The sequence below is a fragment of the Eretmochelys imbricata genome, chromosome 15, assembly GCF_965152235.1.
Source record: "Eretmochelys imbricata isolate rEreImb1 chromosome 15, rEreImb1.hap1, whole genome shotgun sequence".
NCBI lineage: Eukaryota > Metazoa > Chordata > Testudines > Cheloniidae > Eretmochelys > Eretmochelys imbricata.
In genome coordinates, this window is record NC_135586.1 from 27,810,066 (window position 1) to 27,824,256 (window position 14,191).

The following is a 14,191-nucleotide window of genomic DNA, read 5'->3' on the forward strand; positions in this document are numbered from 1 at the left end:
GAAGCCAGTGGGAGTTGTGACTGGGCCAGAAGTGACTGCACAGACCAACCACGTTTCACTCTGTAGGCAAATAAGCGTTTTCCTGTCATTTTGGATGGCTCAGTAGATTATGTGTCTGAGGGCCAGTGATGCAGCCCTTAATTCTCTGGGACAATCATCCCATTGACCAGTCTCAAATTGAAGTTACACCTAATGCTTCTTCCCTTTGCTTCCAAGACAGCAAAGACTGCTGGTAATGGAGTCCATCCCTCCTCTTGAGGACAGGCTTGATCACAGAGAAAGGCATGGTGATTGCATTTTTTTATCCTGATCCCCTTTTCAAACACAGCTAAGGGGAAAACAAGGCAACACTCTCTGCTATGATCAATATTCTTTGGGTTTGGGTAAAGCCCCTTAGCTTGCCTCTGGCAGCGGGATTATGTCATTTAACAACAATGGAAGGACAAAAACAAGAAGAAAAGGTCTCCAAGAATTCCCAAGTGTATAAATAGCTTTCCTGAAAGCAGGAGAAACTCCCTTGTGCACTAACACAATGAGCTACAGGATGGGACAGGCTTTTCATAGAATCTCAGGGTTGGAAGGGACCTCAGGAGGTCATCTAGTCCAACCCCCTGCTCAAAGCAGGGCCAATCCCCCGTTGTGGCCCCAGATCCCTAAACGGCCCCCTCAAGGATTGAGCTCACAATCCTGGGTTTAGCAGGCCACTGCTCAAACCACTGAGCTATCCCTCTCCCCCAAGGAGCTGAAAACGTCCCTGGCGATAAAAAAGTGGGTGGGTGCATGGGTGGGGGACAACAGAAAATCTATAGTACACCAATACTCACCAATAAATCTATAATCTACCAGTAAATACTCAACAGCACCTTCCCTCCAAGGTCTCACAGTGCTTCCCAAGCAGAATTCGCGAACCCTCCTCCCAAACCTTTCTCCCAAACCTTTGAACACCGAATTGCCGCCGGAGAATGCGAAGCCCGCGACCTCATGTCTTTTGTTTCCTTGGCTCTTCTTTCCCTTCCCAGCGGCTGACTTTGTTCTGGGGTAAGTCACCCCCAAAAGGGCCCCCGCCCCCTCAGCGCGATGCCACAACCGCACCGCCAGAGGGCGCCCGCTGCGGCGCAATGGCCAAGGAGCCGCGTGCTGCAGAAGGGAAGTAGGGGCGGCAGGTTAATGTCAGGTTGCAATTTTGCTGCAAAGGTCGCTGGAAAACCCGTCAAGCCGAAGTTCTTCCCCCCCGCCCCGCGCCGCGTATCGCGACGGTTCCCGGCCGTGCCGGAGCAGGGCCGCGCCGCAGGCTGGCGACAGGCGCCGTGTGCACAGCGCAAGTGGTGTCGTTTCTCCGCCTTTCCAGCCCGAGATAAGACGGGGGTGGGGGCTCGTTCTTTGCCGTTCCGGCCCCCCCTGCCCCGGCCGGCTGCTTTCGGTATCGCTTTGCGGCCGGACTCCGACTCCCTCTCGCCTCATTGGGCCGAGCGTTGCCTTCTAAACGCAGGGGCTGCAAAGCCGCAGCCCCGAGCCCGGGCTCGCAGGGGGGGCGGGCTGAGCGCCCGGGGACGAGACCCGCGCCCCAGCAGCTCCGGCGGCCCCCGGGGAGACCGGAGCGCCGCGCACGTGGGCGCCAAGGGAAGAGGCGCCGGGCGCTGCCCCCGCTGTCTGCGCCCGAGGCCGCTTCAGGCCCGCCGGCCGGCCCCTGCCCCGCTTCCCCGCCGGCGCCGCGGCTCCTGGCAGAGCAGCCGGGGAAGGGGCCCGGGACCCAGCGCCGGGGAAGGGGCCCGCGCTCCGGGCGACCGGCAAGTGGAAACGCGGAGCCGCCGACCCCTCGCCGCGCCCGGGTTCGCTGCCCGCGCCCTGCGCCGCCCGGCCCGAGGCAGCGGCACCTGGCCCCGCGGCCAGCACCATGGGCGAGCGCCACACGGACGGCTTCTCCTGCAGGTACGCGGCCCCTGCCCGCGGCCCCTCGCCGCCTGCCCCGGGGGACCCGCCTCCCGGGGTGCCGCTGGGGGGGCCCTGCCGCCCGGACCGCAGGCGGGCGGTGGGAAGGGGTCCGACCCCGGACTCGGCGGCAGCACCGCCACGTGCGCGCTGAGCGCCGCCGACTCCATCCGCCCGAGTCCGGGGCAGGTGCGGTGCCCGCCCGGCCGGGGCCCCAGGGACGGGGGGCCCGGGCTCGCCCGGCCGGGGCCCCTCCCGCCGGGCTCTCCTGGAAAGTGAAAGTAGCGGCGGCCGCGGCTCCTATTCCTGCTGCGTAGGGAGGGGCCGCGCGGGGGTGGGGGGCGGCCAGGTCCCCCCGAGACCCCCGGGAGCTGCGGGGCCCAGGGGCTAGGAGCCCCCCAGCCGCTCCCCCGGAGCCGGGGGGGTTCAGGCCCGTCCAAGCAGGAGCCTAAGCGGGGCGGCCTGAGGCTCCAGGGTCACGCTGTCCCCGTCCGGGGTGGGGGGCCCGGCTCTGTGTCGCCGGCCACGGGGCGCCCCCCGCGTGCCCGGGCCCCTTTTCCAGCGGCCGAGCCGCCCGGCTGCGGGCTGAAAAGCCCCGGCCCTGGGACTTGGTGCGGGTGATGGCTGATGGAGAGCGCCCCGGGTCTCCGGTCTGATCTGCCGGGGGTGGGGCAGGGTCTCCCTGGGACCGCGCCAGTCTCAGCCCGGCGAGGCACCAGGCTGCCCCTCCCTGGCCCCGGGAGCCGGGGCTGGCCCCGGGCCGTGCCGCCGCACCGCTGCGGTCGGTGCATCACGCCCGGGCAGAGCCAGCCCTAGGGGCCTGCAGCAGACTGGGCTAGCGGCTGTGGTCTTCAGGGCCGGGGCTGATCGCTCCTTGGAGCGGTCCTGCTGCCCGCGGCACCCGGCCGGGCTCCGTTCCCTCCAGCCCGGGCGCTAGGAGCCGCGAAGTTCCCAAGCCTGCGGCTCGCTCGCACATGGGCTGTGCGCTGAGGCGCTTTGGCTCCGGCACTGGGGGTGGAAGAGTCACCGCGACCTGACCTGGGCTTTACTGTCCGCCAGGAAGCCCGGGAGGAGTTGTTGTTGTTACCAGTTGACTCAAGATGGACTGGGGAAGGGAGGTGTTAGGTGGCCGGCCGGGGACTCTACTTACCTTTTTGCAATAAGGGAACTGAACAAGTGGCGAAGAGAAGAACTGACAACCTGTCTGGAGAAGCCTATTTCTGAGGCACCTCTGGTGGAACGGGAGTTGTACCAGCAGGTTATTTGATTGAGTAGAAGGGCCTGTGAAATCAAAGGGAGGTTTTTGCCTTTGGCTTCATTGAAAACAGATCAAACTAATATTTCCTTGTAAGTTACCTCCTTCCCCCCCCCCCAAAAAAAAACCCCTTTTCTTTGTAATTTAGGAACTGGGCATTTCTGGCGGTTACAATTTCTTGTTTGTGTTTATAAAACCTCTGGAAGGACCCTTTTGAGACATAGGAGTGGCCATCCTGCTGGCATCCCAAATTGTTCCATGGAGATTTGTTTAGAATGAGAGCTCTGTGGCTTTGCATTGTGTCTAATCAAGGAAATCAATGGCTTTTACTTTCAAGTCTTGTTTTGTGCGAGCTCCTCGTTCTGTTGTGGAAAAACCTTGGCAGGATGACAGAATTGGCACAAATCCTACAGAGCGCTCAGGCATAAGACAAAGTGTAAGCTGCTTAAATAGCCTGTTGTGTTAGAAGGATCATGTTAGGATCACACTAGTGTCACCACTGCAAACCTATAAAGGGCCAAATTCCGATCTGGCATGACTGTATGTTTATAAAGCTAAGTAAGTAGGTCCCAAGAGTTGAGGAGGTGTATAACTAAGGGGGATTCTGCTTTTTAAACCCTTCTGTTGGTCACTCTTCCACCTCTCCACTGGGCTTACGCCAGTGTGCTGATACGTAACTTAGACTGTAAGTCCATTATAATGTGGTTTGATCTCAGTAGGTACATGAGGCTGCCTCGATATTTATATAGCTCCCATCGTTGTTGTGTCTGAGTTAAAGGGACATTGTCTAGACACAGAAGTTGCACCGGTTTAACTTGACTGGGCTTCGTTAAACCAGTGCAGCTTTTGTGTGTGGGCTGTTCGAAACTGGTTCTGTTGGTTTAGCTTGCACTTGTAAATTCACTAGTGCAAATTGAACTGAGATGCTAGCTTTAAGCTGGTATAAGGTTGTGAAAACACACGTTTCACGGGTTTAACTAAATGGATATAAAATCACTCTTCTAGTTAAACACAGCTCTGTGTACAGACAAGACGTCCAGTGACGCTTTTAGCTTTCCAAATGTTGATATTTAAAAATAAAAACCATGTTGGTCTGGGGGAGAGGATGGAGAGCAAACCAGCATGCACTTACCAGGCACATGCCTTGGTCGCCCCTTCTCCCTCTCACATGCACCACCGTTTCTTTGCCCCCCACGGAGAGAGGGTACTATAGTTTTCCTTTGCTTGTTGCAAAGGATGTTTTCTTTTGTTATCAAGGGCACATGCTCCCTGACCTTCAGTCCCACTCTGCTGCACACACACATCATAGTTTTCTATCTTTCTCTTGGTTGTTGGGCTATGTAATATTTTTGAATCTTTAGAGATCAGTAGAAAAAAATTCCCAGAAGTACTTTCCACATCCCTTGCATACTTAGTGTATTTATTTCACTGTCTCATTATTCTTTGAGTTTTGAGCTACTGTGTTAGATCATTATTTGTATGGAGTCTGTTTCTCACAGACCCTAGAATAAGTTTAATTGGCCTGAGTGATTGGAACACACATTTTATTGTAAGGATTGCTGGTAGCAAGCTGTTCGGGCTTCAAGCAAAGGGTGGCTAATGCTCTCAAAGGTCAGTTCATGAGCAGGTCACAGCCTGGTATGGTGGCAATAACCTGTCAATCAGTGGGATGCCTGCTGGCTTTTCATGCAGGTGTGAAACAACTGGGCAGTTTTTAAAGTGTGCAAGTACTGTCGTGTGTGAGATTCCAGTGACCTTTAAAAATGTTTTGGGAGAACACTAGGATTTCTTTATATGCTATTTCACTACTGAAAAGCCAGAGTCACTCAAGTGAGATCAGAATGTGGCCAGTTATGACCATATTATGTTGTACAAATATAAGTATGTTTGCATTTGATATGTCTTCCCACGCTGGTGTAAATCAGGAATAACTTTACCGAAGTCAGTGGCATGATGCTAACCCGATTTTCCTGTTTGTTACTTACACGGGTGTATGTTTAATTTTGAAGGAAAAGCCCCATGAAGTTCTATAACATTGCAAAATGTAAACTGTTAACAGTACTTGGCTTGAAATAAAAACACTGATCAGAGTTGGAAAATCTAATAGAAATGTAGCAATCAGAGGGGTGTCAAGTAGTATCCCAATTCCTAAGGCTAGGAAAGGGAAGGGGAATAGCAGGCACATGGAAAGTAACCCTCAGTTGTTGGATGCAGCGGAGTAGAGCATTTGAGTTCACCCAGAGGTGCGGGGAAACTCTTGTCAGGCTGGTGGAGCCTACCAGCAGCGTGGCCTGGGAAGGGGCAGGACCAGGTTAGCCAGGTGATATGCTGATCCGGTGCATTCCCCCAGATTACTTTCATTGGTGGGGGTTCTGGGGAAGTGGGATCTTGTAGGCATGGTCTTGTTAGAGAGAATAAAGAGTGACTGAATGGGGCATGGGACTTAAGCACCTTTTCACCCTCACGGGATGGTCCCTTCAGGTCAAGGCTACAGAGTAGCATAGGGAAGCTTCTGCTACTCCTGCCCCTGTTGTACCCACTCCGCAGATGCCGAGGATTTCAGTCTCCCCGGTTGCAGCACTGCATTTACTTTAATCAAATTGGTTACGGTGTCAGCTTCTAAAGCATGGTTCATGTATGATCAGGCTGGCAGCGTGCTAGACAGAGCAGCTCAACCCTGCTAGGCAACTGCCTTGCGTACAATGGTTCCTTTAATGCATGTAATCCTGGAGAGAAACCGTGACTTTGTTCGTAGAATTTAGTTCTGGGAACTTTCTGTTTTGTTGTTTTTGAGAAGTAAAAGTCTTAAGCAGGGCAAGCGGGTAAGTATGTACAGAACAATGTTAAATAGTCCTTGAATTTAAAGGGGGGCTGTCAACTTAAAATTCATGAGTCTGGAAAACTCTAATTTCCTTATGTATAGTGTTCTGATCCTCTGATAATGTTAAAACTGAAAGTATTTTTTAAACATCCAATTTACTTTTCAGGGTATACATCAATCATTTACATTTCTTTTGGCCCCAAGAGTGGAAACAGCAATCAGTTTCATTTTCAGATTGCCATGCACCATCTCAGGTTTTGCCGTGTTTGGGTTGCAGATGGTCCCTGGGGATGTTAAATTTTGGGTGTGTGTGGGTTGTTTGGATGGTTTGTTGTTTGCTTTATTATGCTTTAACAATTTCCACTGTAATGGCAAAAAAAAAAAGAAAAAAAAAAGTTTGTTCTTGGGTTTTGTAAAAGGTGAATTTTACAAATCCTCAGGGTGGGGCCATATTTCATTTGATAGTGTCCTTTTAAAATAGCCTCTTTTTGCCGTGTGTGTGTGTGTGTGTCTCTTTTGTGATAGAAAGATGGTGGGCCTGATTCTGCAGCTCTTGCGTTTATCATTAGAACCCATCGCTGGAGCAGTGGTTCTCAACCTGTTTACCCTTGTGGGCCACGCGTGCAGCTCTCTGTGTATCATGTGGGCTGTAGCCACACAATCTCCGTACTGCCTGCACACTTACCAAAAAATAAGCTTTCGTATTTGTTATATGACCGCAATAGTATTTAAATCGATATAGTACCTTTCAATTCAACACTGGCAAATGTCTGCCAAGAGCTTTTAAATTAGAAAAATAACTCAAAACATTAAGTGTTAAAATTAATTAATTTACTGTAAGGGTGGCCTGGCATAGTGTATTGCCTCCCTCCCTGTTATGCTGCTGGCGGCATGGTTGGGCGGAGCGCCCGGAGAGTGTGGCTTCAGAGCTTGTCTGCAAAGATGGGGAGCCCTGCCTGGTGCAGGGCATGCCCTAGCCAGGGACTGCTTCCTGTGCACCCTGCCCCCCCAGCCAGGAGATAAGCCCCCTGGAACTGTTCCCCACCCAGGATCCAAACCTCCCCACCACTGGGCTGGCACACATGCCTGCCCTGCAGAGATGGTACCCTGTCCAGGGCAGAACAGGCCCTCCAGGAACTGTCCCCCATGTACCCAACTTCTCCTATCCAGGAACTGTGCCCCAGAGCCCTCCATCCAGGGACTGTCACCATTCCACCCACCTAGAGTCTGTCCCCCATGCACCAGCTGTATCCCCCTCCCTGCAGCCCTAGTGCCAGGGAGCCTGCTGCAGCTGGGGTCACTGGACCCACGAATCTGCAGGGTGGGAGGGTGCTGAGCACCCTGGCCTCCTGCCAATGCTGCTGGGCCTGATCTTGCTGGGAAGGAGAGGAGGGGTTGATGCCGCTGGGCCTAATCTTGCTGGGAGTGCTGATGCTGGGCCTGATCCTGTGCCACCCCATTTTTGCACTCACCCTGCTGGCTCTGGGCCCAGAGCAGGTACCCCTCCCACCCCGCTCTAGTTATGCCCCCGAGGATGTCACATGGGCTGCAGCTGTGGGCTGATTGCGCAGCGGGTTGAGAACTCCTGCTCTAGATTGTGTCCCGACATCTGTACAAAAGGGACCCAGTTCGATGTGTGACTACAGTGTTAGTAAACTGCACAGGGGGAATAGGCCAGATGGTCAGTGTGAGCTCCCCACTAGCTGAGTACCTGGCCCGGTGTGCCTCCCTCGCCGTGTTCCTACCGTCGTCAATGGCAAAAGTCCAATTGGTTTCACTGGGAATCCACATCAGGAACGGGAACGCCAAGTAGATCATGTGGTTGTGCTGATCCTATCGGTGGTTCGGGGGCCAATTGCTGTTCTGGACTCTCTTTTTAAAAGCGTCAGCACCCCTCAGCTAGGGGAGAGATTCTCTATTCTGCTGTCGCTTTGAGTAAAGCAGAGCTCATTGCTGTTGCGAGAAGCACTCAAAGGAGCATGTGGAAAAATGGAAGCTCGTGGTAGATTGCTTCTTTTAAAGCGTGACCTACGCTCGGTGACCTGTGGGAGTTGGGCCTCTCTTTGCTGCTTTATGGTTTAAAAGAAGTGTCTTTCCTGTTTGTTTTTCCTTTAGAAATATCGGGTATGTCAAGTCTTCCCTTTTTGTGTTGGTCTGTTAGGCCGATGCAGGAGCTTTGGGAAGAAATGCTTCCCAAAGGGACTTTTTCTCCCATGTGTTAGCAAAACCCAATGAATTTTACAAGTCTGAATAAATATCCCACCGCCTCTCAGCAAACCAGCTTTAATTTCCTCGCTTTGTGTGATGTCACGATCCCACCGGTTCCCCACTGGTCGCTGGGACCTGTATTTCTAAGGTAATGAAACAAATAGAAAGCAAGTTTGGTTTTTAAATACCGCCCCCCCCCGCCCCAAACAAGCAACAACAACTACTTTGACCATCATAAAGACGCCTCCCCTTCCCCCCCCCCCAAAAAACAAAACAAAAACAAAAAAGCCCCAAGCTCACTTTCTTCCCTCCCCTTCACAGATCACCCTTAGGGCATGTTTCTGGGGCTGTCTCCGTGGCACGTTCTGGGCCGAAGCATTTTATTAACCTCTCCCTACGGTATTAGCAGCCCGCTGAGGATTTGCTTCCAGTGCTACCTCACTAGAACGTGGTCCTTTACAGGGCTGCAGCCCAGCGTGGTGACTCAATTGCTGAGCAGGTGGGACCCCTTTACACGGACTAGGCCAACCAGTGCCGATGCAGCCCAGATATGGGACTGTGGTGTTCTCGTGGGATCCTCCGACAGGGCAGCCTCTGTTGCTTGGGCCCCATGTGTCAGCGGGCGGCATTGCTTTGGGTCAGCGTTTCTGAGACGCTGGGCTCTAGGAGGCTTGTTCCCACTCGGCACAGAGACGCCCCTGCTCTATTCTGCACCCGAGGGCAGCGCAGCCTCTGCTGCACGCTGAAAGACGCTGGTAAACAGGAAAGGGAGAAAGTTCACGTGCCTACACCTTCTCGAGACCAGAGTCTTAGAAATGCTGACCCCGAGCAATGTTCATTTGAGACCTTACTGGAGCAAGGCTCCTGCTGAGACACATGCTAATCTGTTTTGGTCAGGGCATGCCAGAGCCCGAGGCTACCATTTCCCGGCATGGGCTGACCCCACATCGGGTCCTGAGGCCGCCACTTCCCGGCATGGGCTAAACCAACAAAGGTGCTAACCATGAAAGTGATTTTTCTGAAGAGGACTCTTCCTTTTGGAGGTAGGCCGAGACCACTGTATTCATTGCAGGTATGCCCCCAGTCACCAGATAGTAACTTTGGGGCCTTGACCCCTGTGTTTGTATCCTGTTACCAACTCCCCTGGGCAGACCGAGAAGTGTTCCATCACCAGGAGGCGTGCAAACTCGCTCCTAGTATAGTCTCATGATATACAGACGTATTCACAAGGCTGTCTAATGAAATCACTTCAGTCAGGTTACAGAGCAAGATTCGTGGTACATGTTTCATGATGTGCTGTGTTTTATGGCTGAATCGGTTTTTGTACATGTAGAATTAATAAGGATAGCTCTAATGAGGTCTGAGGTACACATGGGGGAGTGGGGGGGTTTGCATGCAGCATGTAAAAACAGCTAGCTTTTGGAATGTTTACATTCAATCGGTGTTTCCATCACATTTACCAATGAAGTAAATCTCTCCGGGCCTGATTGTGGGCAGTGCCTCTCATAGCCACAAAGCCAATGAAATGGATCTGAAAAGAAATTTGGCCCAAATCAGAGATGATTGTCATAGTTCAGTTTCATGGAATATAATAAAGTGTAGTAGAAAGAACCTTCATTTTCAAAACTGATTACAAGGAAATACTTTTTTCATACAGTGCATAATTAGACTGTGGAACTCCTTGCTACAGGATGTTATTGAGGCCAGACATTTAGCAAGATTCACAGACTGCTCAGTCATTTATATGAACAGCAAGAATATCCAGAGTTGTAACAGGTAATGCTAAAATTTTGAAAAGGATATATAACCTCATGCTTCAGGGATTACGCCAATCTCTAACTAGTAGGGATTAGGAAGAGACCTTCATGGGAAGCAGATTACCCCACGTCTCCCAACTGTGATGTTCTTGCACCTTCCTTTGAGGCATCTGGTGCTGGCAACTATACTTGATACTGGGCTAGAATGACCATGGGTCTAATGCAGTCTGGCAATTCCTATGTTACTATCATTGTTCATTTGCAAAACAGGTCAGTTAAGAATGCAGAAATTATCATGACCCCAAATCCTATTGGCAGGCCAAATCTGAGACTTTATTGCTAATCCCCCAAATGAGGCACATCCGTCAGCGCCCATGTAATTTAGGAGACAGTTGCATTTGCATGCAGTTGGAATTCCCAGCTATATAATATATTCCGTCCACTATTGAAACAGAGGAAACTCTGGGAGTGTATTTCCAATTATGGTCCTGGCTAGAAAAATACATTGCATTTTGAAATGTATTTTCAACCGCTTGCCATTACTGCTCCCAGCAATCCATTGGCACATATCAAACACTGGATTTGGGCATGGAGCTTGTGCAAGCAAACAACCTCGCTCATTAACCGGTTTTGCTGGCACCTTCATGGAGGCCAGGGGGAGATCTGCTAGTTACTGTGAGCAAATCCTCATAACTTGCTGTCATTTATCAGTGTACTGAAGGCACCTCTAATTAACTGAATTGCTCCATAAGTGTATATGGTGGTGTGCATGGGAAGGGGTCATCTGATACATAGGTGAATATGATGGGGGTGTGTGCAAGGAGCATGTTATGGTTTGTTAAATCAGAGAGTGTCACAAGAGTCCATTGGTTAAACCTGCTTTCTTGGCTCCTCTGTTAGTCTGCCAGGGAAACAAGACATGTTGTCTCCTTCGTAGAAGTGTGCATGGGGAACTTGGATTTGTTTTCTGCCCCTGGAGGGCAAGTGCAGTTGGAGATGGCTGCTTTAACAGCCCTGCTGTCTGTCCACATTTCAGCAGCCATTGAAATTCCATGGGCCCAGCACTCGTGTTGTCTGCGGGAGGAAGCCAGAGCTGTGCCCGAGGATGCTGAGTCATTCGCAGGCTGGCAGAGCTGATAGAAGGAGAAACTCAGGGGCCCAAAGGGGGGTGAATGGCTGGGACAGTCACAACGAAGCATGTCCCCACTCTGCCTAGTTCTGGCTCTGGAGCTGTTTCTTCCTGTGTTGTTTCATGTCCCATCAATTCCAGTTATTTCTAAACACACGCTGCTATTCTGAGAATATTGGGCAAGGCTCGGATGGCTCCCGACAGATACAATCTCTCACTGGCCTCGAACATTCGAAAGACGTAATAGGAAGCACAGTGGGTCTGCATAGAGATCTGTTCAGAAAGTGGACCAGTTAAAGTGTTTATCGTCCCGGGGGACGCTGTATGTAAACAAGAAGAGGCGCGTTCTCTGCTTTTGACATGCTCCAAATCTCTTTGCTCTTTCCATCCAAGTTATTAAACCCCTTGGATTTTCTAGAAAAATTTAATCGATCTCCTTTAGAAAGGGCTTCCCAAACGACGTCCCTGCCTATCAGCCTTAATCACGGGGAGGCTTATCAGATGAGCACTAAGCCACACGTCCCTGGAGCGGCAGGATATTTAGCTAAGTGCAGGCGAAGGACGTTTCCTGTTGGAACAGAATGTATGACTTTGATAAATGCTTCAGGCAAGCAAAAGGTACAGGAATAAGAAGGCTCCGCAGAGCTGAGCTGGAGAATGTGGTGGTTTAGGACAAGTTAGCTGGTAGTTACAAATCTAGCGTGGAATGCTTGTGTCTGTAAATTCAAGGTCAAATCCTACAGTCTGTACCCAGGAGTAGGGGCTAGGGAATTCAATCCTCTAACCTTCACACATCTGTGGCATCCTGGAGATGAGTGAGACAGTATTTAAAGGGTAGGTAGGGTCTGGAAAGCCATTAGAAGGACAGCATTGTCAGCTTCATAAGGCATTGTGTCATTTGTCTTCAGAAGTCTCCAGAGCAAAACTGCTTAGAATAAGGATGCCTTTTCCAATTGCCAGCCCTGTAATCTCCCTGTGGGATCTGAGAGTCAAGATGGGTTCTTTCAGGCTCCCACTTAATTACTTGTAATAGAGGGTATCAGAAACAATAGCTGTCTTTAGTTACATCCTTGAAATTCTGCTGTCCTCCTTGAGGTTGCCCATCTGTGGATGAAGACTAAATTGGGCCCCGCAGTTGGAATTGAGCGCCCCGTGATGCTGCTCTTTCTCATGCTGAGTAGCACCTTACTCCATGAGTCGTCTCACTGAAATCCGTATGGGTGAGAGGCAAAATCTGGGTCTGAGTTAACAAATCATGCGACTCATGTGTCAGAACAAATTTGTTTATTATTTTGGACTCCTTCAGTGATCGGCCCTAAAGAGAGCTCTTCGGAGATGAGGGGGTCCTGTGGGTTTAGCGGGAAGCCAATGAAGGTGCGATTGACTGGTTTAGGAGCATGCAGCAGGTCCCTTGAGAGTGTGGCTAACGGGTGGCTTGTGGGGGGCTGTCTTTCTGTGGGTTCACAAAGCTGCAGCCACACTGAAACCGTCCCCAACACCACTGTTCCCGTGTTACTGCAGCGAGACCCCTGGTTCACGCGGCGTACCTGGGCGCAAACGGCTGTCACTGGGCATGTGGGCTAATGTGCGGCGGGGGCGGTTGAGTCGGACTGAGGGTCGCTTCTAGCAGACCTGTTGGTTCAGGCAATAAGGGCTGGTCTTGTCTCCCAAGGAAGGGAAGCAATCTGGGATCAGGCCGTGCAAACAACTGCCAACTTTGCCTCAACCATCACTGCGTCCTCTGGAGGTGGGAGTTGTCTTGGGTCCAAGTAATGGAAGGATTAACTAGAGGGAGGGTGGTTGCTGTTCCTGCTTTAGGGGAATGAGGGTGCTGGTTGCTGCACGGACAGGAGCAATGCCACGATGCCGCTGTTCTGGGTCAAATATTGGCACAAGTTAAAGCCACCCAGATTTGGCTTTGCAAAACAATAACTGCAAATCCTGTTTATGTTGGAGTCGGTCCAAATATCCAAAGCTCCACGAGGGAAACAATCCCACCTGTTGTTGAAGTCTCCCTAATATAAAGGCTGCCTGCCTATAAAGTCCATAGGGTGAATCCCAGCTGAGATTGTGAGGCAAAAACTCCTTTCTGCATCACTTCCCATCCACTTGTGGCATTCAGGCCTGTGCGTGTGAGAATTAGGTTTGCGAGCATTAAAGTGGTTATTTAAACAAACATGATGCACCAGAAACCACAGGGGTTAAGTGTTGGGTGATTAAGCTCAGTCCTGCGTGTCAAGAATCCTCTGTAAATCAGATTCCTACAGCTGGGTTACGAGTATGCCGTTTAGAATGGGTGCACCAGTGGATCTGTCTCTCTCAGAGCTTGCCTGGCAGAGGTGCTGTTTTTCTAGGTAATATGCTTAGAAGAGCAGAGAGTTTCAGATGAGAGGCTTGTCTGTGGGAAGCTTGGCTTTGGCAGCTGTACCTGCAGGAAAACTTGTCTGTCCATGGAGAGTCATGCAGAGTAAGAAGCTTGCTCTTGTTTTGTGGGGGGCTGGTGCACGGGGGTTTAGTTGGGGTGTCAGTGTAATTACTTCCCTTTTACACTCCCCTGTGAGCCTGCCATACAGCAAGCCAAGTGTTTGTTCTTTAGCTGGTCTTCTGCAGAATGTTATCGATTCTCTCCACCCCCGGCTTTATTGGCTCATCCTCTTGAGAACTAACATCTTAAACTAAAGTGAAACCCTACCTGGCTGTTACACCTGGGTAAAATGAAACTGTATATGCTTAGGGCAGTGAAGGAATTGAAAGCAGCAGTGTGAACAAGGAGCCCTGGAATGCTCAACGTGCTTGTAAAACACAGACTAATTTAGCTTTGCAGCATTCCCTTGGGACTCATAATTATTACTCCATCTTACAGATGGGGTAACTGAGGCACCGTGCTGCTAAGCGACCCATCCAAGGCCACACACAATTATGGTAGAGCCAAGAATCAAACCCAGGAATCCTGATTCCCGGTCCCTTTACTAACCTCGAGCTGATGGGTGCCTGGCTCCTGGTGTTTAAAAAAACAAAGCTTTCCTTTGAGAGACAAGGTGGGTGAGATAACACCTTTCATTGCACCAGCTGGTGGTGGAAGAGACGAGCTT

At 51.2% G+C, this 14,191-nt stretch overlaps 1 protein-coding gene across 3 annotated transcripts in view; it reads left to right on the plus strand.

Moving 5' to 3' along the window:
• The first annotated feature begins 1,257 nt into the window (after positions 1–1,257).
• The window catches only part of SH2B3 (SH2B adaptor protein 3), a 96,530-nt gene continuing 83,596 nt past the window's right edge, over positions 1,258–14,191 (plus strand). Inside the window, exon 1 of one of the 3 annotated variants that reach the window (XM_077835245.1) lies at positions 1,258–1,929. The gene's annotated coding sequence lies outside the window, so the exon portion shown is untranslated. Of the gene's footprint in view, positions 1,930–3,157; positions 3,277–11,698; positions 11,718–14,191 lie in introns of those variants that run through there. The other 2 variants (XM_077835246.1, XM_077835247.1) reach the window with 2 other exon arrangements.